The 5,012-nt window shown below is 41.6% G+C and overlaps 1 pseudogene; it reads right to left on the bottom strand.

Annotated features, from left to right (window-relative positions):
• Positions 1-2,996: 2,996 nt before the first annotated feature.
• Positions 2,997-4,650, bottom strand: LOC114046901 (annotated as a pseudogene).
• Positions 4,651-5,012: the final 362 nt, after the last annotated feature.

Here is a 5,012-nt window from a genome sequence, read left to right as displayed (position 1 = left end):
AAATAGTCCTACTATTTGCCGAAGATATATAGCAGACCTACTAGAGCCTTTAAGAATCAAATATAAAGGAGCCTATTTAGTGCACTATATGGATGATATTCTTTGTAGTCATGCCAATTTAGAAGTCCTTGAGCAGATACTCCAAGAAACAGTATTTATTTTGACAAACAAAGGGCTTCAGATAGCACCAGAGAAAGTGCAAAAACAACCTCCCTTTCAATATCTGGGATTTCATCTTGACTTGGAGGAAGTCTCTTTACAACCTCCTGAGCTTAGACAATACAAGGTACAAACTTTAAATGATTTCCAAAAATTGATAGGAGATATTCAATGGATGCGACCAAAGATAGGCTTTACTAATGAGAAGATGCAACCCTTATATTCTATCTTAAAAGGGGATCCTCACTTAAATTCTCCTAGAAAATGGACCCCTGGGGCTGAACAAAGCTTAAAACAAATCATTAGGAAGTTAGGAAATCACACCCATGGGGTATCTCCACAGAAGGAGATTGAAGCCACATTGATAATGGCTCAGCAACATCCACACATTATACTTCACCAAGAAGAAAAGATTATAGAATGGTTATACAGCAAAACCAGTAATAAAAGAGTTTTAACTAGTTATCTAGAAGAAGCCTCTATGTTGGCTAAAAAGGCACTTCTTCGCATTTTACATCTTAGTGGACAGAAAGGCACTTTGTGGGTCCCTGTTACAAAAGAAAGACTTGAGACCCTTTTATATTGTGATGAACATTGGACTGTGTTATTGAATCTAGGTAACATTCAAACAGTACAAAAACACTCCTTTGCAAAATGGTTTAATAACTGGCAATGGATATTTCCCAAGATTGTCAGGAATACACCTGTTGATGGCTATAATGTCTATACTGATGCTACTAAAGAAAAGAAAGCTGCTATATATTGTCCTGACTTAGACATTCATACAGTTATACAGACTCCATATACTTCCACTCAAAAGAATGAGCTATATGCTCTTCTACATGCTTGCAGAATACCTCAACCTATTATCATTATTACAGATAGTCATTATGCTGCTGGTGTGCTTTCTCACATCGAAACAGCATATATTAAACCTGAAGCTTCACCAATAACAGAATTGTTTTATGAACTTCAATCATGCATCAGATCAAGACAACATCCTCTGTGTGTAATGCATGTAAGATCCCATACAGATGGGTTAGATCCCATATTTTCAGGGAATAATATTGTGGATTCTATGCTTATAGGCAATTGTCAAGAAGCACAACAAGGACATGGTAAGTATCATATGTCAGCCAGGTCTCTACATCGCCTTTATGGCATAACTAGAGAACAAGCCAGAGCTATAGTGAAAAGGTGCACTCAATGTGTCGCTTTCAATTCACCATCACTTCGCTCTGGTATCAATCCTAGAGGACTTTTTCCTAATTCTCTATGGCAAATGGATGTTACACATATTCCACCATTGGGGAAACATAAATTCCTCCATGTTACTGTGGATACATTTTCAGGATTTTGTATAGCTACTCCTCAAACAGGAGAAGCTGTTAGACATGTTATTAATCACCTTTATCATGCTTTTGCTATAATTGGCCCACCATGTGCGATAAAAACTGATAATGGGCCCGCTTATACTGCCAAACAATTACAAGCCTTTTTTCTAGAGTTTGGCAAACAGCATATATGTGGTATTCCTTATAACCCAACTGGTCAAGCCATTGTTGAACGAATGAATCAAACCATCAAAACTTTCTTTCAAAAACAAAAAGGGGGAGCTGAGCGGTTATCCCCTCAAAGACAGATTAATAAAATCTTGTATACTATAAGTTATTTGAAATTTGATGGTAATGACCTTACCCTTGCTATGAAATTCTTTTTACCTCACAATTCACCTGCCTTGACTCATGATGGCCCAACAATATACACAGATAAAAAGAAATTGGTCCTGTGGAAAAATTCCAATAATGAATGGGTAGGACCTTTTAGGGTACTAACCTGGGGACCAGGGTGTGTTTGTATCTCAACAGGTGAAGGAGCTAAGTGGGTGCCAACGAAAACCCTCAAGATTGTCCCTGCTCAGGAGACACCCCAGGAAGAAAAGGAGGAGATCCAGCAAGAGGAAAAGGAGACGAAGGACAATGCAGACCTGTATGAAGTTGCTTCTCCTACTAAGCCTGTCAACACCTGTGGCAGGGAATCAGATCTTACACCGGTGGGCGATCTACATGGACCCCCCGTGGCCTCGAGTAGTAGCTTGGGGTGAAGAGTTACCTAACCTTGTGTTCCAGGGGACTGCATCACTAATGGTGAGGTATGAGTTTGACCTCCCCACACAAACTAATGCGACTCCATCGTCAGTAAAATACAACTTCACAGGATTGTCCATGCGGCAGCCGCTTTGTTGGTCCCGCACCAACAACGTGGAGGGCTGCATACAACTGCAGAACGTCACCCTTGCCATGAACATTCCCGGCATGGGGCCACACCAGATTCACCTACTTGGTGGACAGGGGACGCCCTGCTCCAATGCCACCTCCCTGCACGTGGGGGATCTGGACAAATGTAAGGTGAACAGTGACTCTGGGTCTGGCTGGCCTCATGTGGAGACTTGTGTAGCGGTGCACCGTCACTGCATGAACTTAAGTGGGACTGTTGTTCAGTCATGGCATGATACTTATACATGACAATTCTACTTATAACTGGACAGTAATCAGAAACCACTTGAATGGTCTATTCTTAAATAACACAACAGAATCTGACATTGAAACTTTATACATCTTAACCTCTGAAATACAAAAGGCTTCTGAACAGGACTTGGATCCTGACAAAACAGCAGAGAAAATCATACATTGGTTTGATAACGCCTCCAATTGGAGGGGGTCATTTGAGTATTGGATTATATTGATTGTTGTAGTGTGTTTACTTTTATGCTGCTTGCCTATTATAGCCGGATGCCTCTTGAAAGTAATGATCTCCACGTTCAAAAATGTTATGTCTCAGCTACAAGTGCTGAAAGACACACACCCACAACGACGCCTTCTTTAAAACAAAAAGGGGGAATTGTTAGGGTGAATGTCTCACGGTCTCATGAGAGCTCTGTTGAGGGAACTTTCCCATGGGAGTTCTAGCTTCTATCAGTAGAAGCTGAGGGTCACAACGTAGTTGCGTGGCAAAAATAAGGAAGTCTCCCAGGACCTCTCCTTTGCTGACATGCAGCTCCCACGGTTGGTTTGGCTCTCCTCTCAATGGGAGATGAGTCCTGACACGAGCTCCAGCAGACCTGATGATTGGCTATCACAGGGGGATCACGCTTTGAACAGGCATCACTAGGGCTATAAAAGACAGCTACCTGCACTCAATAAACAGAGCTTCTGCCACCTTGCTGTCTCCCGCCTCATCCATGCGTCTCCGGGTTACTGAGCACTGAGCTGGTCTCATGCTCACCACTGCAGCGGCCACGTCACCAAATATTTGCAAAAATGTGGAATACTTCTGCAGATAAGATTATAATGTTAAAGAAATGATCATAATCATGGCTGTTTCAAGAAACAGAAGATGATATTGCTGGGAAAATTGTGGTTTTGGTAAAGTTTGGAAAAGCAGGAAGGAATGTGATTTGATGGAAAGCAATTATAAAGGAGAGTGAGATCAAGAATGTGAAATCGGTGCTAAGATGTAGACAGGAATTGGAGACTGCAAAAAATTTCCTTCAATCAGACAATAAGAATTTATTAAACCCTTACTATGTCCTAAGGGCTAGGGATACAAATAAAGGCTATGTACATATAAAATACATATACTATAAATGGAGGGTGATCTCAGAGGAAAAGCACTAGGAAGGAGGGAGATTAAAAATGAAATTTAATGAGATGATGCCAATGACTTCATCAGCTTCTCTAAGTCCCACTTCATGTCATTTTCCCCCAGGCTATAGATGAAGGGATTCAGCACTAAGGTGTTTTCCTGTGGCAGAAATGATCCTCAGGACAGTAATGATGATTCTTAAGTAGGAGAAGATAGTGCACAAAAAAGAGGTCATCACAATGACCTGCATTTCTGTCATTCCACAATTTCATTGAAGTAGGTGGAGGAGCATGACAGCTTCAGCACAGAATGGACATCACTGAAGAAGTGGTGGATAGTATTGAAGGCACAGAAAAATCAACTGGTTCACCAAGAAGACTTGCTGTAGGAAGTGGAGATAAGAGATAGAGCATGAGAAAGCTAGCAGCAAGACATGACATCTATTTCTCATGACTATGACATAATGGAATGGGTCACAGATGACCACGTATCTGTCAATGGCCATTGCAGCCAGCAGACAACTGTCTTTTTCCAAAGGCTAGGAAGAAATACATCTGGGGTAGACTCTCCACACCGGGGATAGTTTTTGTCTTTGATATGAAGTGCACTAGCATCTTGGGGATAATGACAGAAGTATAGCAAAGGACAAAATGCTCAGGAAGAAATACATAGGGGTGTGGAGCCAGAAGTCTGAGTGAATGGCCAGGATAATGAGCAGGTTCCCAAGGAGGGTGATCAGGTACTTGATGAATAACACCCAAGAGGGAGTGGCTTCTAATCCTCTGGCTGAAAAGAGAGTCCCAGGAGGATGAATTCAGAGTTTCTGGTTTGATTGGCCCTTTCCATGGCCTTTGGTTCACCTGCAAAAGGACAGGGTCTTGAGATTGCAGATACTCAGTGTGCGGGGTAGCCAACTGGTCACCCTCATGGCCTGTGTGTCTGATTTCTCCTCTAAACACCTTGGGCGTAAACTGCAGAGAAAATCTCTCTTCCCTGGAGGCAGGGGATTTAAGGTGGGCCATCATCATTGAAAAACATTATTGACTCTTCCTAGGTGTGAGACTGTGGATAAATCACTTAATCTCTTTTGGCAACAGTTTCTTTGGCTCTCAAAAGAAAGAATATAATATTTGCATTACCTCTCTCACAGGATTTTTGTGAATAGTAATAGGGATAGGGAATAGACTTATGATCTTATTAGTATTAGG

This window comes from Vombatus ursinus, unplaced genomic scaffold (assembly GCF_900497805.2).
Source record: "Vombatus ursinus unplaced genomic scaffold, bare-nosed wombat genome assembly UNPS02014786.1, whole genome shotgun sequence".
Taxonomy (NCBI): domain Eukaryota; kingdom Metazoa; phylum Chordata; class Mammalia; order Diprotodontia; family Vombatidae; genus Vombatus; species Vombatus ursinus.
Note: the sequence above shows the minus strand (reverse complement) of the source record. Positions and strands in the feature narration are given on the sequence as shown.